General features: G+C 37.9%; 1 long non-coding RNA gene across 1 annotated transcript; it reads right to left on the minus strand.

Annotated features, from left to right (window-relative positions):
* Positions 1–277: 277 nt before the first annotated feature.
* On the minus strand, positions 278–21,369 carry LOC140618093 (uncharacterized). Its single transcript, XR_012018267.1, has 2 exons — positions 20,886–21,369; positions 278–3,576 (listed from the first exon to the last, which is right to left on the minus strand). It is a non-coding gene; the product is annotated as an uncharacterized lncRNA (long non-coding RNA).
* Between the last annotated feature and the right edge of the window lie 1,004 nt (positions 21,370–22,373).

Genomic DNA, 22,373 nt, shown 5'->3' on the forward strand with positions numbered 1-22,373 from the left:
AATTCGGTAGTTGAATGTTGACCAAATATGATATATTAATATAATATTTTTGTTTCTTTTCCATTTGTGGAAACAGTTTTTGTCAGATTTCCTTTCACAAATCATACTATTGTAATGCGTAGTTATAAAAAAATGGACTATTTATAGAAATAGATGGAATAAAAGTAAAAAGTCATCTTCGTTCTCTACTCTTCTCCCCTCAGTCTCTCTCCTCTGTGGATAATAAATGCTTTGGTATAATAAACACTTCATATACATAAATAAAAACAAATGGAAGTAATATAATGAATACTTTGGTATTTATTGAGAACTTTTATAATGCCATAATAATGCTGCATAATAAGTTCACCCCAAAATTCAGCAGTTTACAACTGTAAGCATCCGTCCGCATGCTTGAGTTCTCAGACTGCTCTTGTCTCATCTACAATAAGCTTGGCTAGGCAGCTTTACTCCAGGTGTTCATGATGGAAGCTCCCAGCTGGGATTGGGGTCCAGTCAGCTCCCAGGTGGAAGGAGAAGGAGGAGTGGCAGTTACGGAGGCATGTTCTTATGGAGGATCACAACTGTCAAGAAGACAAGCCCAACATTCAGGTTTATGTCATGGCTGTTGACATCATTTAAAGTAAGCTATGTGGCCAAGCGCAGATCAGAAGGAGGGACTCTCTTCATTCACTCTAAGGCTATGACAGAGGTGGGTAAAGAAAATGAAGAATCTGGGGGACTTTTAATCTATGAAGCCACTGAAAACATTTCCTTTGTAGCCTCTCTCTTGTGCTCTGCAGTCTTCCACCCACGGTGAAATCCAGCAAATCCACAGCAAGCTGTATACATTGTCATTGAGCTTTTCCAACAAAGCATTCGGTGGAGAAAAGAAAGGTTAAGCCCCTTCTGATTTTTGAGTGACTCCACGTTGGTGTGGTCCAGAGCAGTGATTAGTACAAGAGGAACACCCCCGACCCCCATCACCACCATCAGGTTTCCACATGTTCACATAGGAACAGAGCCCAGTGGTTGGTATTTAACAGGGGTTGGTGAGGTCCTTGGTTTCATGGCCAGAGCAATAAACATGTTGGTTTCTTTCCCAATTACTGGTTTCAGTAATAGCAAAGGGGATTTTTCTTAAGGAGATTCAATGCCGTTTTGAAGTTTTTTCTGCAAAATTTAATAATCTCAGTGTCAAAGCTAATTTTAATTCCTTCTGACCCTGTACTAATGAACTGTTCTTTCCATCTCGATGATGCCACCAGGAGGTTGTTGCTGTTATTTTTCTCCTTGTTTGGATATTTTGCCCTTTGCAACATCATCTCAGAGAGCGTGGTATATGCCCACCCCCTCCACCTCAACCACCCACAATTTCCTGCTTGCTTTCTCTGCCTGAAGGGCTTCTTAGTACTAGGGGAGCTTGCTCTGCCTTTGTACAGGGCAGCTTGGAACTACAGTGGGCTCATGAGGAATTGGAGCCAGTGCTTAGACACCCCAGCTTCCCTGTCACTCGGTGCAGCAAACTCCCAGAAAAACTGGATGTCAAAAATGTGCTCATGTACACATCCTCATTGGCCTCCTTTCTTTCCCTCCCTCCCCACTCACAGAAATTCCTGGGGTCTTGTATCCCAAGAATGGACTGCTTGCCCATATCCTTTCTTCAGGGTCAGCTTTTTGGAGCAATCCCAACTAAGGTTATGAGCAGAAAAAGCTGAGAGCTTTCCCTAAAACTCAGAGCACCTAAAGCAATAACGTAATTTAATTAATGAGCACATTAAAAATGGCTGGTAGATGGCATTGCTCTATCAGAGCTGGCAAGTTGAAATAAGTAGCAACTAAATATCAAAAACCTAAATAGGAAAAAAAATACCACCTAGGTGTCAGTCTGTGTCTGAAGCATAGAAAAGGTGGAGTTTCATTCGCAGTGTCCGTGATGCTTTGCCTGGCTTCTTCCACTCCCCAAGTAGTTTCTCTCTCTGGCTACTCCTTGGTCTTCATGCCCTTTTCTCTGACTTTTGTTCAGAAGGGATTGGTATGATTCTGTGCTCATTATTGCCAGGCCACACGGATTTGCATTAGACTCATGTGCTTCTATGAGCTAGTGTTGGCCACCTCTTGTGCCCTAGATCACATCCTCTTTACCCTCCTTTTTACAGCAACCAGCTTGGTGAAGGGGTCACCTGCTAGCACCCTATATCAGTGGCAGCACCTATCTCTTGCTTTCTGCTCTGGAGCTTCTTTTTTGCCATGTCTTAAGATACCTTCTGGAAACCATTCAGCTATTCTGAAGCAGGTAAATCCTGGAAGTTGAAGGTCATGAACACTACTCCCTTACACTCCTGTCCCCATAACTCTTGACCAATGGGAAAAGACAGCTGATGGATAGTTTCTCCTTGTCCTTCTGGTGGACAACTCTGAGGTGTATTCTCCACATTTTCTCAGAGCGCCGCCTGGAGGATGGAGCCCTAGTTGTCCTGGGTAATGTTTAGCCTGAAGACATGTTTGCCTTGTGGTACTCTTTGAAGTCTCCCAATCCAGTTCCCTGGGATGGAACTTCCCAAAGTAAACTTCTTGGATACACACTCTTGTATCTAGCTCAGCTTCCTGGAGAATCCGGTGCCGGTTAGGTCCACATTCCAGGATGCCAAGCTTCCCTTGTTTCTCCTCTCCCAATGGCTCCTCTGACACTTTCCCAACCCAGCTGCTCTTCTGACGCTGTCAGAGTCTCCTCTTCACTTCCCATTAACAACAGTGGGAACTAGAATTCTGCTTCTGATTAACTACTCTTGGGGAGTTAACCATCAGTAAGACATGAACAAATCTTTAAGACTCTAACTTCTGCTCCTTCCTACTGAATTTTTGAGAACTCTGATAAGTTCATTCCTCAGCTGGTGGTCCTCCATCATTAATTTTCGCCTTTCTGTGGAATATAGGGCATTTCTCCCTGTAGCTGTAGATTTCATTGGTATTTATTGATTCAGACACATGGTTATTAAGAATCACAGCACTTGAATTGGCACTGTTGACAACACGGAGCAGCTGAGATGCAGTTGCTAAAGCTTATGGATAATCTAAGGATGAAGTAGGAAAAACAGCAAATAACCAAAGCATATAAAACAGAGAATGTGATCTGTGACAAGTACAATATTGACAGGGCGTGATGGGCAAAGTGTAAGGAAGCATGGACTTGACACTGGTCTCCAGTGGGGCAGTGAAGGATGCCCAACTTGGCCCAGGCTGAGACCAGCAAAAGCAATGGTCAGTTTTGCCATGATAGCAAATATGTTCATGTTTGGTTGGCTAAGGCATTTTGAAGAAACGTTTTTCAATTTCATTCTTGAATATTTTGGCAGCTCTAGGTATTTCAAGCTCCAAAGGCATTTTGACAAGTTTCAGTACCCTATTGTTGAATAGCATGTTAATCCTCTCCAAGGTTGAGTTTTTACTGCTCTCAAATCCATCTTTTCTGCATCTGTACTGTCGTAAGACCCTTCCGCATTTTTGAAGTATTAGAACTCTTCATGCCTCTTGGGTATGTTTGCTTGTTTATGAGAATTTCCTTGTTATTCACGTGTAGATGGCAGTTTGAATGACCTAGAAAGAACAAAACATTAAAAATAATGATTACATAATTCATGCGATCCCTAATTATGTTTTATTTTCTAAGAGCTACAGTTGCTGTATTATTCATAAGTCTGTTCCCATATTATTTATGTCACACAAATAGGATGTTCGTTAGCTTAAAACAAGCAAATTCTGTGTATTTCTTTACATTAAAAAAGTGGATATCAAGGTATATTAACCATTTTTGTGTGTGTGTCTATAAAATGAGGAACTAAACTGGTTAAAATCTGAAGCCTTCCTGACTCAGAGTGTGGTCTTCAGAGGCCAGTAGCAGCAACATCACCTCCCAGCTTTTAGAAATGCAGGGTCCTGGGCCCCACCCCACAACTACTGATCCAAAATCTGCATTTGAGCAAGATGTCCAGTGATTAATGAGCATTTTAAAATTTGAAAATGCCTGATCTGTTTTTTAGAGCTATAATTCTGCATGTTTTAAGAGCTAAATTTGGCCTTAATTGCAACTATATCTGACACATGCGACACTCTCAAGACACCTGATGACCATGGTACTTGGGTTTTAGAATATATCAACATATTTTGAAATATTAATTTCTAATAAAAATATTTTTGCTCCTGTTTAAAAAAAGATTTATTTATTTTAGAGAAAGAGAGTGTGAGCGGGAGGAAGAGAGAGAGAAAGAGAGAGAAAGAAGCAGACTCCCTGCTAATTAATCATGGAGCCTTATGTGAGGCTCGATCCCACCACTCTGAAATCACAACCTGAGCTGAAACCAAGTCAGATGCTTAACCGAATGAGCCATCCAGGCATCCCTATTTTTGCTCCTTCTAAAACAAACCAGCTTATAGACTTACGGGATCTTTCATTACTACGGTCCATTTTCTATTCCTCTAATCATTTGTGTACTGATAGGGAAGAGTTTTACATTTTAGAAACTTAGAACCACTATAATGGTCACATATTTGGTATATCTCTTGGAGAGTAAAAACATTTTTCAAATGATAAATGTCCAATATTCAATGATGCTCAACCATATATAGAATGTTTTAAACTTTTTTAAATTTATTTTTATTTATTTATTTTTTAAGATTTAAAAAAATTTATTCATGAGAGACTCAGAGAGAGAGGCAGAGACATAGGCAGAGGGAGAAGCAGGCTCCTCACAGGGAGCCCAATGCGGGACTGTATCCCAGGACCCCGGGATCACGGCTTGAGCCAAAGGCAGACACTCAACCGCTGAGCCCCCCAGGCGTCCCTAAACTGTTTTCTCAAAGATAGACTTTTTTCCTACCCGTCAGATTGAATAATGAATGGCATCATTGCTCCAGGACTTGGGAAGGGAAGCCAGCCTGATGTACAACTGGTAAGGATATGAATCGACATGAACATTTTGGAGGACATATCTACTAACTTTTCAGGGGGCACACATTCTAACCAAAAAGTTACACTTTACAGATTTGCTCTATAGATATATTCTCATATGTTTGCAAAGAAATACATACAAGAATGTGCAATGAACCATTTATATAAACATGAAAGCTGGAGTTACCTAAATGTCTATCATCACTAAGAAATAATTTAATAAATTGCAACATGTTCATAGTGAAATATTATGTGGCTATTAAAGAGGAAGAGATAAGCTGGAGTCTAAGATACATATAATTATATTCAGATACATATGGAGATTACAGACACAGATTAGATGAGCTATAGATATAGGTCTTTGAATATAAAATGCTCATAAGAATAAACACCAAGCTGTTCACAGCGGCTGCCTCTGGGAAGTGGTATGCAGGAGGATGGAGGACTTTTTATTTTGCAGTTTATCTACTGTTTGATTTTTTAAAATCAAAATAAATGTATAACTTAAAAATAATTATGGTGTTTCTTTTGAATGTCTTCCTCTTAGCCAAAAGAAGAAAATTATGCACAGCTAGATGAAGATAGACTTATAAATTTCAGAATCTGTATGCAATCCAAAGAAATTAAAAATAGAAAAAAATTCAAGAGTTGCTCAAGAAAGACTTCTCAGCAATTCTCAGCTGTAGAGTTTCTGAGAAATATCTGAATTCTGTGTTAATATGTTTTCCATTACTAGATTAAGGTATTTTGGAATATAAGCAACATTAAACTCACAAGTAACTTTTCTTTTTTTCTGATATTCATTTTCTATTATTTTATTTTACTTTGTTTCCTCACATTTGTATTTAAATTCTCGTTAAAATACTGTGCAATACTGGTTTCAGGAGTAGAATTCAGTGTTTCATCACTTTCATACAACACCCACCGCTCATCACAAGTGCCTTCCTTAATGGCCATCACCCATCTAGCCCATCCCCCTCCCACCTCCCTCTATCAACCCTCAGTTTGTTCTCTATAATTAAGAGTCTCTTATGGCTTATCTCTTTCTCTCTCTCTCTTTTTAATTTTTATTTCCCTTCCCCTATGCTCATCTGTTTTGTTTCTTAATTTCCAAATATGAGTAAAATGATATGGTATTTGTCTTTCTCTGACTGACTAATTTTGCTTAGCATAATACACTCTAGCTCTATCCATGTTGTTGCAGACAGCAAGATTTCATTCTTTTTGATGGCTGAGTAATATTCCATTGTATGTATATGTACCACATCTTCTTAACCATTCATGGACATCTGGGCTCTTTCCATAGTTTGGCTATTGTTGATAATGCTGCTATAAACATTGAGGTGCATGTATTCTTTCTAATCTGTATTTTTTTCTAATCCTTTGGGTAGTAGTAGTACAATTGCTGGGTTGTGGGGTAATTCTATTTTTAGCTTTTTGAGGAAACTCCACATTGTTTTCCAGAGTGGCTGCCCCAGTTTGCATTGCCACCAACAGTGCAAGAGGGTTCCCCTTTTTCCACATCCTCTCCAACACCTGTTGTTTCTTGTGTTGTTAATTTCAGCCATTCAGATAGATGCGAGGAGATATCTCACTGTGGTTTTGATTTGTATCTCTCTGATGATGAGTGATGTTGACTTTTCAAAATGTGAAGTAAAATGACATCATTCTCCACTTACCAAGTTGGCAAAACATTTGCCAATATTAAAAAGATTGCTAATGTTCAGCAATCATAAGTAGGTATACACATAATGACTTGGGAAGAAACACATTTTTAAGTAGAACAACCAAGTTTAATTTGATATATGTAGCCTAATGCCATTTTGTAAGTACATAACGTATTTCAGAATAAGCATAAGAGAAAGTTGGGAAGAGCAAATATTAAGCTCTTGACAATGGCTATCTCAAGGGAAGCCTTTGATTTGAAGAGCCTTTTGACTTTTTCCTTTCATAAAACTTTGTTTTTAATGTGAGAATATGGTAGGCCTTTTTCCTCCCAAATATTTTCAAATTTTAAAGATTTTATTTTATTTATTTAAGAGAGAGAGAAAGTGAGTGTGAGTGAGTGGGGGAAGGGCAGAGGGACAAATAGAGTCCTCACTGAGTGGGGATCCTGACTCAGGGGTGGATCCCAGGACCCTGAGATCATAACCTTACTGAAGTCAGATGCTTAACCAACTGAGCCACTCAGGCTCCCACAAATATTTTCAAATTTAAAAAAATGTAAAGAGAACTAATGAAATTGATTTACTTCGTCTACATCTTTGTAGTTATAACTCTTCCAGAGTTTCAATCTCCATTTAAGAATAACACAAAAAAGTTTTCTCCTTATAATGAGGCTTGGGAAAGACCTAAGGGGTGAAGTGGAAGGGGGTGTTTATATAAGGTGCCTTCCAAACTGGGGACAAAGAAGTGCAGGGAATTTTATCCCATATTCTCAGTTCATTTCATCCTAATGGTATTTTGAAGGGAAAAAACATTGAGAGAAGGGATATGATAGCGCGTTTTCCATGACACAAAGGGCATAAATTTTAAGTAAAAAAAAAAAAATACTATCTTAAAGTGTTCTGTGGTGCTTTTTTGAGGGTTCTATGTATTGGCTTGTTTTTCTAAGAGCTCTGATTTTAAGAAGGGAAAAGAGGCAATGAGAACACTGAGCCAGTATCATGATTCTAGTAATTTTTATTGAAAAGTAGAGTCTCTTAAGATTGAAATAATTCTAGGACAGTTTCACCTTTTTTTTTTCTTTTTGATGAAAACTTTTTTTTTCATTGTAGTTGACACACAATGTTACATTAGTATCAGGTGTACAACATAGTGATTCAACAAATCTATATTATGTTCACCACAAGTAGCTACCCCCTGTAGCTACTTTATCCTATTACAGCACCACTGACTGTATTCCCTGTGCATTTTTATCCTCATGACATTTTTACCCTTTAAAGCATCTAATAGGGGTGCCTGGGTGCTTCAGTGGGTTAAGCTCCTGCCTTCGGTTGAGGTTATGATCATTCTTTCTCTCCCTTCCTTCCTTCCTTCCTTCCTTCCTTCCTTCCTTCCTTCCTTCCTTCCTTCCTTCCTTCCTTCCTTCCTTCCTTCCTTCCTTCCTTCCTTCCTTCCTTCCTTCCTGATTTATTTATTTGACAGACAGAGAGTGCGAACAAGCAGGGGAAAGCAGCAGCCAGAAGGAGAGGGAGAAGCAAGCTCCCTGCTGGGAGCCTGACATGGTGCTCCATCTCAGGATCCTGGGATCATGACCTGAGCGAAGGCAGACGTTTAACTAATTGAGCCACCCAGGTGCCCCTTGTAAGGTATTTCTTATTCTTCTTGGGTATCAAGGAAAGCTTTATTAGTTATCATGGCAGACAAACAGATCACCTTGGGGTAGTAGGATTCATTCTTTTCAAACACCGAAAGCTGCTCTTTCATTACGTATTAGGAATCCAAATATAGTCATACGTATTCATGTGCTAGATAAAACAAGGAGTGAACTGGCATATTTAAAACCATGGCTCTCTTCAATCAAACCTAATTGGAAAATCTAACTAATAATCATAATAGAGAACAATTATTGCCTCTGGAAAGATAATCACCTTGATGTATTAAAACTATTTTAATTGACTAAAATTTGGAGTAGACCTAGGAGAGCCAAGTACCATTACCATTACTGCAGTGCAAAATTGAGCATGTGGATCAAAATTTAATGTGTGAATACATTTCAGTTTGTTCTAAAAATATTTAAGTACTTAATTTGTAAGCATTTATCTTAACATTAAAAAAAAAATCTCTAATATTTCAGAGACTGCAGATTCCTGCCCTGGACCTTTGAAGAGCTTGTGATTTAATAGGAGGAGACAGGACTACAAATAGTCATAATATAAAATTAGTGCTATGCTTACAGATGTGAGGAAATAATAGGAACTCTTGGCAATGGTGGTTTATTTTGCCTGGAGTTACTAGGAAAACCTTCACTAATAATGGCGGTCTCTTAGTTTAAACTTAAAGCTTTTTTTTTTCTAAGTTTGAACCTGGTTTGGAGTTTACCAACTAAAGAAGAGAGGAAATGAACAAGTAAATGTTCTGCTCATGAAAAATAGCAAGAGCAAAGGCAGGGAAGAATTAACACTCATTGTGGGAAATGGGAACTAAGATACAAATCCTATATTGTTCTTCAGTGTCAAGTGACTGACAGGCCATATGGTATCTATTTCGCTTGTTTAAAATGTACTTCCAAATGGAAGAAACAAAATATTGTATTTCAACTGCTTGCTTTTTTTTTTTATAAGTGAGGAACCTACTCTTACTATTTTCTCGTTGTCCTGGAGGTATCAAAGAGGTTTTGCATCAGAGACTATCCTACTGGTATAATATGCGTGTCCCAAAACAGGAGCACCAAATCAAATCATATTAACTATCAATTATGTTAAACAGATCTCATTCAGATATCTGTGTTTTGTCTCTTTCAAGCTTCTCTTCCTTAAATTTGAATTTCTTTAATATTACTATCACACCCTCAATTTTTTTTTAATGTTTTGTTGGTCTGGATTTGTTCATCCCTTCTATTATCTGCATATTGTACAACATGTATCTGTTGCCTGACCTGTCATAATTTTTTATTCATTTTAATGTATATGTTGACATTTTGAGAGAAAAGTTATATTCAGACTTAATTCTGTCTCCTTGACATCTTTTCTGCTTTCATTACTATGAGATCAACTGAGCCAGCCTTTAAATCTGCAAACTGATATTCATTTTACTAAACTTTTCCTTTCTTTTTTTTGGAGGGGGGATCCAGACTCTTCACTTTTTGAAATTACTTAGCTACTTCTTTCCCAGTAGCATCATCAGGTTTCTTGTAGCCTCGGTTATAGGACAAAACGAATCACACAGGAGTTTCTGTGAAAGTAGGATTAAACCAAGGAATTCTCTTCAAAACTACAAAATCAATGTGCATTTGAGCAAATCTAGCAAGAAAATAGTTTCTGCGGAAAAAACACCACCAAAAATAAACAAAAATAAAAACAAAATCATAAAACATTTAGATCTTCTAAGAAACCGCATTCTCCACATGAGTTAGAGCAGCCCAAAACTAGTTCCTAAAGAATAGTAAGTATTTACTGCTCAAAGGTTTAGGAGCAAGTGGGGCAGGTCTTCTGGTCTCATCGGACTCCTTTACACATCTGTGGTCATGTGTGGATGAGATAGATCGGCTCTCTCACATGTTTGGGGGGTGCCGGCTATAGGCTGGACTAGTATGGCTTCAGCTAGGACAGATGGGCTCTTCCTCTGGCAGCCTGGCAGGGGCTTTTTCACAAGGTGCTGGCAGTACTCCCGACAGAGTGTGGAGTGGGAGGTCCCTTGACAACCAGACTAGGAACTGGCTCCCTCTCACTTCTGACGCCTTCTATTAGCCTAACCAAGTCCAGAGGCCAGCCCCTATTCAAGAAGTGGGAAAACAGACCTAGCCACCTTCTGATGGTGGGTGTAAAGTCGCAGGGCAAAGAGCATGAAGGCTTGAAGAATTGAAACACAGTAGCCAGTGAGATGTTACTCCTGGGAATTAAAATCCTTTTGCATTCATCTCCTCTACTTCATGCACCTCAGGCTTTCTTAGGAGCTTGAGCATTCTTCATGAAAAGGAAGACTAAAAAAATAATAATAACAAATTTAATAAAATAAATAAAAGGAAGACTATTTCATCATGTTTTAAAAATGGAAAGAAGCCTATGGTGCAGCAATTTGTTTGGAAGCTCTTAAAATGTATTATCTTATGTCCTGATATCAGCATTTCTACTTTGAAGTTTTGAGATTTTCTTAATTCTGAGAGTAGCAAAAATGTTTACATGGCAACTTACAAACTTTGCAAGCGTCTGTGCTTTTCTTACTAAAGGAATAGAAGAAAATTAATATTTATTCATATATTGGTGTGTATAAAACACTAGTTTAAGTAAGATGGATTTTATGCAGCTGATGGGTTTTATTATAATCATGTCCATTTTCAGGAGTTGTGTTTTTTTCCCCTGAATGATTAATTTACATATCTGAGATTTGTAAGCATATAAATGATTCCCTGATTCCATGAAAGTTATGTTTATATTATTTTTCTTATACTGTAAGCAGTCTCCAGTTAAATAAACCTGGCTGTGAAGAGCATAACCCTTAGGAATAAAGAGCCTTTCCAAAGATATTTGTCTAAATTCTGCAGACCTGTTTCAGATACATGAATCTTGTTCTAAAAGAAATCTGTGATTTGCCCCTTTTGAACTTGTCAAGAACCAACAATGACTTGAAATCATAGTATTTCATAGAGATGTTATTTGGTAAAACTGCTAGAGATTGAAACTGGAGATGAAAAGAAAATATCCAGAATGTATGCATCAGTCACACATTTTCTTGTTCAATAAACCATTCACACTAAAAAAGACAAAAACAAAACCATTCACATGTAAAGTGAAATGGGGAATTCTGACAATTCTTAAATACTTAAATAAGAAAGTGCTTGATTAGGTTTTAGTAAGGCTTGAGTTATATATTGGAATAGTTATCATTTTTAAGAAAGATTTATTTGAGAGAGGAGAGAGCATGAACAGGGGGAGGGGCAAAGAGAGAAGTAGGCTCCCACTGAGCAGGGAACCTGGAGCAGGGCTTGATCCCAAGACCCAGAAATCATTACTGCATCAAAGTCAGATGCTCAGCCAACTGAGCCACCTAGGTGCTCTGGAATAATTATCATTTTTAATAAAAAACAGAAAAATCACTTGCTTCAATGTTATCTCTTTTGTGGTCAATACTTGTTAGGTGATATTCTGAAGTAGAAATTTTGAAACCAGTATAGTATCCCATATTATTAAAACCAAAGTTAAATAATTTGCAATTGGTCATTTTTATTATAATCTATTTCTGTGGTGGTCTCGGAGAACAATTAATCAATACAAGATGCTATTTAGCTATTTTTTTGCTCTGCTCTTAATGACACCTTACTATAAGTAAATTCAAATTGAGTAAATCAACACAGTGGAAGAGAATTAAAGCCCAAAGAGATTGTAGTCTAGACAAACTATAAACAAGGATATGTATTTTATGGTTAATGTTTTGTACTATAGTTTCATATTTTATCTCATTTAATCAACATAGTAAACTATTTGTCAGTTTGGGCAATTTTACTAAGTAAACCATGGACTTGTGAGTTTACATGACTTGCGCAAGTTCAGAGCCAGTCTATGGTAGATAGACCAGGATGTTGCCTGGCCCAAAGCTCCTGTTCTCCAAAGACAGAACTGATATTTGGCCTTATCTGTGTACACTTGTCAGGGAGCTGAGCCACCAGCAGTGATGATGGAGGCTGAGGAAGGAGTTCAGAGGACACAAGAGGGAATACTTTCCAGCCTTGAGAAACTACCACAAAAAGGGCAGATACAGCTTCTACACACTTTTTTCCAGCAAATAGCCCCAATTTCTTTTTAACTGGAATCATGGAAAATCTCAGAAAGTAAAGCATGTGGATTTCAACTCCTGTATTTAACTTCACTCTGGCAATGTTAATTCTGCATTTTATTTCACAGCAAAGAAGGACCAATGAATAATATTGATAATGCTATTGATTATAAAAATTTTATTCTATTTTATATCTTACGGGTATCTTCAATTATTATTCAGCAAATACTCATCCCTCTCATGACCTCCATGGAAAAAGGAGTATACTTCTTTGTCCCACTGATATCATGTGACTTTCTTAGGCCATAGAAATATGAGTCAACATGACAGTGTGCCAACTCCCATCTATACCTTAGTGTCCCCAAGTGTCCCTCTGTCCTTCTTAAGAAGATCATGATTCAAGTAGCTGCCAGTCCAAGGAGGATGAGAGACATGTGGGCCAGACATGGACCCAAGCTGCAGCCTGCAGCCCAGCCTACCATGTATAACCAGCTGGTATATACATGTATACCAGCTGAATCTCAGCCAACCTTCGGTGGAATAATTGGTGATAAGTGGTTAGGAGGCTAAGACTACCAGATTACGATATTCACATACTCTCCTTCAGGGGAGTAGGAGCTACAGAAAGTCTTCAAGTACCCACATTAGGTTTTATCAAGATTGCTCTGGCAGCAATGTGTGGACAAAGACTTCAAATGGAGTTTATTCCTATAGTTCCTCCCCCAGAAGAGGCAGGGAAAAAAACCATGATTTCAATTTGATGCCAAGATCTTTATTTTTTATTTAATTTTTAATTTTTTAGAGAGGAGGGGTTGGCAAAGGGAGAGGGAGAGAGAGAATCCTAAGCAGACTCCATGCTCAGCACAAAGCCTGATGTGGGGCTCAATCCCCTAAACCTGAGATCATAACCTTAGCCAAAATTAAGATTTGTTCGCTTAACTGATGGGGCCACCCAGGATCCTCTAATCCCAAGACTTTTAGCTGCATTAGCAATGTGAGGAATGCTACAGCTATGTGAAGAACTTAGGGTTGGACATTTGCAGCATGATGGCTTTATATCCAAAGGAAATAATGAACCCAGAACCTCTGAGAATATAGTTGTCACCTAGTGTGAGTGTCTTGAATAAGAACAATTACATAGTAAATATTCTGTAATTGTTTATTTTCTGTTGTTCCCACTTGATCTGTATTGATAAGAGCCTTCAAATGAGGCCTTCATTAATTGTTGTTAATTAGTTAATTGTTGTACTTTCTCAAAAGTATTTGAATGGCCTTTCTAAGAATTAACTACATCTGAGCATCGAGTGAATTATTGACTTATCTTGTTCAAGACTGAAAGCAAATGTAATAAATGCTGTTGAAACCTGTTATGAATTGTTTTCAATTTGCCTAAGAACCTACAGTACTTATTCGTAGAACTTCCATGGTGGGGCCTACCAGTATTAGACTCTTCATCATGAGGAGCTAGTTAATCAATGGGGGAGACCCCATGTTTATTAGTGCCAAGAACAAACCAATGATCACTGGTTAATAAAGATAATTGAGTGGTGGAGAGCTTAGATTATTTTTTTTCTGGCCCAGTCAATTCTGGCCATACATCACAACCACTTGGGGATATTTAAAAAACAAAACCAAGCAAATCTACCCATATTGGAGCTTTACTCAGACCAAAGAATGATTATTTTTTAAAAGCTCTCTGGGTGATTTTACTGTGCAGCCAGAGTTGAGACAAGGCATGTATGTTTTATGCAATTTTTAAAAAGCCAAATAGTCTGGAAAGTTTACCTATACAAAATGCCCCATGAAGAACATCATCTCCTATAGCCTAGTTTTTACAGCCAGGCTTTAAAAAAAAAAGAAAAAAAAGAAGCCCAAACCAAAAACCCCAGTTTAGTTTGTACACCATTATATATATTGATTCAGAAACTAAATATAATTTTGCCAATATTACAGTCATTTACTTCTTTTTTAAATTTTTATTTATTTTTTAGATTTCATTTATTTATTCATGAGAGACACCCAGAGAGAGGCAGAGACACAGGCAGAGGAAGAAGCAGGCTCCCTGTGGGGAGCCTGATGAGGGATCTCGCCCTAAGCCAAAGGCAAACGCTCAACCGCTGAGCCACCCAGGTGCCCCACAATTCATTTACTTTTTTATTATTGTTTTCAATTGTGGTAAAATACACATAACATAAAATTTACCATTCTAACCATTTTTAAGTGTGCAGTTCAGTATCATTAAGGACATTCACATTGTTTTGCAATCATAACCACCATCCATTTCCAGAACTCTTTTAAGATTGTGAAACTAGAACTCCATGCTCTTCATTTTTCCCCTCCCTCCAGTCCCTGGCAACCACTATTCCACTTTCTGTCCCTTTAAGTTTGACAATTCTAGATACCTTATGTAAGTGGAATATTACCATATTTGTTCTTTTGTTAACAGGTTTATTTCACATAACATCCTCAAGGTCCATCCATGTCGCAGCACTTGTGAGAATTTCCTTTTTTTATAAGGCTGAATAATATTCCACTGTATATACACACTACGTTTTGTTTATCTATTCATCTGTCAATGGACAATTCTACCCTTCAGCCTTGTGAGTAATGCTGCTATGACCATGGATGTCTAAATATCTTTCCAAGATCCTGCTTTCAATTTTGCAGGATGTAATACCCAGAAGTTGAATTGTTGGATCATATGGTAAATTTTTTTTACTTCTTTGGGGAACTACCATGTTGCTTTCAATGGTGCCCAAGGGGTCCAATTTCTCCACATCTCTACTAACACTTGGTTTCTTTTTTTTTATTTTTTAAAGATTTTATTTGTATTTATTCATGAGAGAGCGAGAGAGAGAGGCAGAGACACAGGCAGAGGGAGAAGCAGGCTCCATGCAGGGAGCCCAAGTGGGACTCATCCTTGGTCTCCAGGATCACGCCCTGGGCTGCAGGCGGCGCTAAACCGCTACGCCACCGGGGCTGCCCTAACACTTTGTTTCTTTCTGGTTTTCAGTAGTAGCCATTCTAGTGAGCGTGCAGTTTTGATTTGCATTTCCCTAATAATTAGTGAGATTGGGCATCGTTTCATGTGCTTGTTGACTACATATCTCTTCTTTGGAGAAATGTCTATGCAAGTCCTTTGTTACTTTATAAATAGGTTGTTTTGTTGTTGGTGGTGGTGGTGAGTTGTAAATGTTCTTTATGTATTTTGGATATTAACATTTTATCAGATACATAATTTGCAAATATCTTCTCCCATCTCATGGGTTGCTTTTTCAATCTGTTGTTTGTATTCTTTGATGCACAGAAGTTTTTAAATTTTGATGCAGTCCAGTTTATCTATTTTTACTCTTTTGTCTTTGCTTTTGGCACCATATTCAAGAAATCGTTGCTAAACAATCCATTTACTTTTAGCAACGTCTGTCTTCTAAGGCACAGAGATGATTTACAATGCAAATCAATTGGATAACCTGGATTAATTTGCTCATTCAAAACACAGGCTTTTAAAAATGAATAAATTAAAATTTGGGAACTTTGTGCTTTTACTGAAACTTTAACTTTTGAAAATGCATTAAATCTTATTTAAGTAATTGATTACTTTGCATGAGTTTTCTAATTCATGTCAAGTTTATAGATTCTTTTAAAGTGGAACATAATAGGACCCCATACATCAAAGTTTACATATTACATCTTTGTTTTTTCAAATTGTCTATTACAGTGAGTAGCAATAAGCATCTACTCAATAAACTCTTACAATAATAAAATATAGCTCAGGAGTGGCAATTAATATTATTTATACAAGTATGTATTTTGTGGATGAATTATTTGAGATCCTGAAGGAAAAGTAACGTATGTGATCAGTATTGGATACAAAAAAGATGCCTTGCTTGCGGATATGACAAGAATGCACAGGTTTAGAAGTTTGGGCAGCCTGTCTGAATTAATGGGATAATTGATGCCTGTAGGATGCAGGTGTGCGTGTGATGTCACCCTTTAATTATGAGCAGCTGGTGCAATAGGAACATCAGGATAAATTTTGGGTCCGTAAGAAAACTTATTTCAGGAGTTTTTTTTCCTCAGTTCCGTAAATGCTCCAAAAAACTGTCACCATGTCCCTTGGTGGTTCTCATATCTCACGCATCCCCTGGGGATTGGCAAGACATTTTGAGATGCTAAGAGATACTCTGTGCAAGTTGCCATCTTGGTTGACCACATTTCATATTTCTAACTCATGCTATTATATAAAGTTTACAGTATTATAGCCCTGAAGAAGCCTTCCAAGTCATGGGGTTCACATTCTCCTCAGATTGGGATACAGAGGCCTAAGGAGGCAGTGACTGGACACAAACTACCAATAAGGAGAGTGGTCAAGATCCCAATTGGGCTCCCAGATTCAAAAACTTAGTATCATTAGAAATGTCACCAAGAGCAGAAACAAAAAAGAGATAATGCATTCCAGGTAAGCATTCCAAAACCTAAAGTCCCTCCTTGTCTTGCAGCTTCTGAAAGCTTGCTCTCCCTCAGCCATCCACAAAGCCAGAATATCTTTGACTTCTAACCTTCTAACTGCCCCAGCCTAATAAAGCCACAGGGATCCTGGCCACGAGGACTCCCCCTCACCAGCCTTACATAGGCTCTAGCTGGTCTCTGTGTCATCAGAAACCGAATGGCTGGACCTTGTCCCAACTTCCTCCACTTTTAGCTATCTGTGATAAAGGGGCTTCCTTCTCCAAAGATTAGTCTGCTTGGGGCAGCCCAGGTGGCTCAGCGGTTTAGTGCTGTCTTCAGCCCAGGGCATGATCCTAGAGTCCCGGGATCGAGTCCCACGTCAGGCTCTCTGCATGAAGCTTGCTTTGCCCTCTGCCTGTGTCTCTGCCTCTCCTCTCTCTCTCTCTCTCTCTCATGAATAAGTAAATAAATAAAATCTTAAAAAAAAAATTAGTCTGCCTGAAGTGTTGCTGTTTCTGAACTCACACACTCAAAAATTGTATTGACAAGTTTGCCAATTTTCCAAAACGTTCAAATTCATCTGACCTTCTAAATAACAACATCCACTGGAAAATTATTGGACATCTGGAGAGTCATCTGGGGTTGAATTACATTTTTGATGTGCTGTGAAATTGGGTCAGCGCATTAGAATTACATTTTAATAGTTATGGGTGCACTAATAAAATGCTGCTCTTTGGTGCAAATTGGCAACTCTCCCAGACTTCAGGAAGCTTCGAAGAAATGAAGTTCAAAATTCTTGATTAACAAATATGTACAAGAAGTCAGAAAAAGACAAATTAAGAATCTTCTATTAAAGTACATAATAAACCCTGGATTTATTTTACAAGTTATGATTGTAAATGGGGCCTATTTGCATTGCAAAGGGCAATGTTGTTCAATGGTATGAGTAGCAATAGAAAATCAGGAGGGAAGCTCCTTTTTCCTCTTAGGATTTGTTGTTCCAGTGAAGGTATTGTACTTAATCAACTATTTTCTAGACTATTAATACAGTAAAAATAGGACACAGAGATGAAAGCTGTAGGGGCTCAGAATTCTACTGGATGTTAGAAAGAACTTAACAATGGGCTGTCTTGTGCATTTCATAAAAATGTTTAAGCAGAAGTTAAACAGCCATATTTCAGGGATATTTCAGAATATATTTCTTAATTGGATGAGAAGTGTATTCAAAGACTTTCAAGGTCCTTATGAATTTTAAGACTGCGCTGCTACATTCTATAAAATAAAGGTAAAAGGAGCCCTTGCTGAATCACTGGTAAATAATATGACTTAGAAATGAAGTCTCACTTAACAGCATTTAGAATTTACCTCAACTAAAGCTAAGTTTCTGGAATCCACATAGTCGCTAATGGATAGTTATGGCATTGGATGCAAAAAAGACCTCAAGGGAGCTGCTTCAGCCTGGCAAGACATGCACACCCAACACCCTACAGGGCCAATAGGTATCTGAAGACACCTGTAAGGCAGTTGTGCAGTGGAGACAGAGGGCAAGCCTCAAGATATTCAAAATGTAAGGCACTTTTGGTTTCTTTTCTTATCAAATCATTTCCATTGACCTAATCCTTTATGTTAAGAACACATAGAAGATAAGAAAACTCTGGGACAAATGGCAGAGACCATGCAAGAAATCTTTGTTGGGGTACAAACTGTGGCTCATTACCCCTGAATGCTAGCACAGTAGAGTGTAGAAGTTTCTTAGCTATCCAAAAGCTCTATGAGGAAAAATTGTATGTTCAACTTGGTGCCCTTTGGTTTAATCACATTCAAGGCTCACATGTCATCATGGCCTTTCTCTTCTTCCCCGTGCTCTCCTTCCTCATTCCTGCTCCTTAGTTCTTCCCTATGATCCCTGACTTCAGGCAATGTCTCATACTCAGGACCAGTTCTTCTGCCTCCTTTGAATCAAAATTGACCTAAGCTGTGGTCTCATCCTTCTATGTCTTCCAGATAAGGAAGTGAATTAATACTTAAAGACAAATATATACACACTCTGCATATATTTTTCATGATATTTCACAATAGTTGAATTTTCTTAGAATTGAAAAAACATTAAACAAAATAATGCCTCTGTGGTTGTAAATTGAATGCAGGTGGGCAACAGTTAGAGGCAAAGGTTCAAAGCGTGGTCTGGAGGTACACCACATCCCACCAGATAGGTTACCAAAGCTACATCTGTATATAAAATTGGAAACTATGTACTGGAGAATTATTTTAAAATCCCTTGTTACAGTCTGTACTCCTTCAACAAAATGTATCAATTTCTTAAGTGGATTAGTTATTGTACTTTTGAACAAATACCATGACTGAAATACGGGTAACTTTATTAAACTAAAGTCAATTCATTGTTTTCTAAAAGTTTTAGTATTTTTTTCTTTCTTTGTGCATTTATTTTTGATTTTGTTCCCATTCCTTTTCTTTTCCCTTTATCAATTAGGAATTTTATCTATTTAATGGCACAACTTGATGTTTTATGTGTAGCATATATTTATAATAATGTAATAATAATATAATTACATATTTAGTATATACTTAAGGTGTATAACCTGATGTTTTGATATACACATGTGGAGTAATCACCACAATCAAACTTGTTAACACATCACCTCATGTAATTATTTTCCTTCTGTTTTATGAGTGTGTGTATATGTGGCAAGCATGCTTAAGATCAACTAAAAGTTTAAGTATTTTTTGTTCATGGGACTAAGGAGTTCATTTAAGTCATCTTACTTATAGACTAAAATGATTTTTTAGTTTGTTGAGAGGAAATACTTTAAAAAGTTTAGACGTCAAAAGTCCACAAGTCAATGGAGATGAATTATGAAGACAGGGCTTGGTTTTAAGAAGCTGCAATCATGATGGCTAAAATTGAATCAATTTACTACAGTCTTCTGCAAAGTAGCCAGATATTTTTCCTGAGAAAATAAGTCTACATGCCGTACACTATATGGATTTATACCATAAACACCCAAACATGGACCACCTATGGTGACCGTTTATCTGACAAAAACTAGGACAAAATTGATCCATTTACTGGACCAAAGCAGTAAAATGGAAAAAGCAACCCAGAATTCCAAATGAGCCTAGTTTCAGAGTTTGGAGCATTATCATTACACTGCCATGACTTTTTTCCCCTTAAAATCTCTAGTGCTCCAGGGCACCAAACAAAGAAAGGAGTAAGTCTCCTTTCTGCCATCTCACATATTTCAAGTACTGCTTTTCCCCCCAAGGACCATTTTGAAAATACACTGTCCACTTGAGGACAGCCACCTGGAGTCAAGGAAAGAACACATAAATAGAAAGAACAGCCTTTTCCCCAAACTTCCTTTTCTACCAAGCTTTTTAACTAAACTGTTAGAGAAGACTTAAATGAAAGTTTCAAGTACTTTTGACCTTTGGCTAACCAATTCTTGGGAAAGAAAATAACACAGGTAGAGATCCCTGATTTGCTGGGTGAGACTCTCAGCTGAAAACAAAAATTGTTTGTAGTCCTTATAGAGGCTGCTGACTCCATTTTTGAAAAATGGAGGGCAGTGATAAGAAGCACTGGTTTTCCTCCTCTCCCCTCAAACATCCATGTTACTTGTATGACCTCATTCACAAATAGGATAATTAAAATGGACGTGACACACGCTCACCTTAAAAATAACCTCATACAGGGCAGCCCCGGTGGCTCAGCGGTTTAGTGCCACCTTCGGCCTGGGGTGTGATCCTGGAGACCCGGGAGTCCTACATGGAGCCTGCCTCTCCCTCTGCCTGTGTCTCTGCCTCTCTCTCTCTCTCTCTATCTGTGTCTCTCATGAATAAATAAAATCTTTAAAAAAAATAACCTCATACAAAAAAAATAACCTCATAAAGAAGAAAAGATGCTGCTTGATCCAAATTCACTAAGGAATAAGGTGTAATATTGATACAAGTTTCTTTTATTTAAAAAGAGGTATCACTCAGTGATGGTAAATCCAGAATTAATGGGACCAGAAGTTTATCTAACTTGGAGGACAAGATGTCTTTAGAAAAATACCTCTCAGTTGGGTGGGTGCGGTGTTCTGGTAGGTCCGGTTGCACACCTCCTCCACCATAGAGGGCTCCTCGCTCTCTAGCAGACAAAAACACACTCCTTGGGCCTCTTCTCTTGCAGCCAGAAAATAGGTGGGGAGCATTCCAGACCTGACTCTCCATGTTGCCTGCAAATGCCTTCCCAGGAGCACTGCTGGAATCTGGCACCTGGATTCTTCCCTTGCTGAAGTCACAGTTTTTATCCATCCCTTTGAAAATATAGAAGAGGACAGAGATGAATATACCTGTGGTTGCTATTAGGGAAAGAGCATAGAGGATACCAAAAATGGCCAAAGCAAGTGTAAGATCCGCCATGAAAATGACCAGCTTGGCCAACATGTCCACATTTCTCCTCCTTCACAGAAGATATTTAAAACTTCCCAAAGGCTCCCACTATGCAATTGTGTCTTTGTAAGCTGTGGGCAGGGAAAAGGACATTTCTAAACATGCTAGAGTGTGTTGTAATTCCTCCAAGCGTCTACCAGGAGGGCCGTATAGTGAAACTTTGATTTCCCAACTGGTATGAAACAGTGACTAAAGGTAAAGTGTGGGCTATTGCTTCACCATGAATACTCTAGTGGAGAGAAGTCCAGGGATTTATTTTATTCCCTTAACTGTGTAACTGAGTCACTTGGATTGTCATTTCCAAGGAATAGGAACACACTAATGTGCATTTATAACTTGTAAGGCTACAGTAGAAATTTGATGTCATTTGGGAAATTAAAATATGCCAATAAAGTATGAAAGGAGAATAAAGCCATTTTCAAACATGCAAAGATTCAGTTTACCTCTCCTGCATGTGTTTGAAAAAAAATTCATTAGAGGGTATAGTCCAATAAAATATTTCCTTTTTAAAAAGGGAATTTGTGGCATATTAAAAAACTGGGAATTTAACCAACAAAACAATGGAATTAAATCCCAGAATCATACCTCAGTAGCAGACATACAAGGTAATAAATTCAAATTAGAAAGGGAAGTTAGTAGGCTATTAGAGATAGTTTTTAAGAAGACAGTCACCTTCTTGTATTAAATGGCATGATTAAAAACTGTGATGTTCTAAAAACAAAATAACCAGGATATTTCTTAGTTAACAAGGTAAATGAAAGATAATAAGAGAATCCAAGAAAATATATAAAGTTGAATGATGATGATACTGTATCTTCAAATGAAGCTAACTAAGCTGAAATGTGCTTTTTTTTTAAAGAAAAGAAATGCTTTTATTTATTGATTTGAGAGGAAGAGCATGAGTAGGGGTAGGTGCAGAGGGAGAGGGTAAAGCAGATTCCCCACTGAGCAGAGAACTGATGCAGGATTGATCTCAGGACCCTGAGATCATGACCTGAACAGAAGGCAGATGCTTAACCAACTAAGACACCAGGTGCCCCAAAATGTGCTTTTTAAAAGATTGTATTTATTTAATTTAGACAGAGGGGTTGAGAGAGAGAGAGAGGAA

This window comes from Canis lupus, chromosome 26, assembly GCF_048164855.1.
Source record: "Canis lupus baileyi chromosome 26, mCanLup2.hap1, whole genome shotgun sequence".
Lineage (NCBI taxonomy): Eukaryota > Metazoa > Chordata > Mammalia > Carnivora > Canidae > Canis > Canis lupus.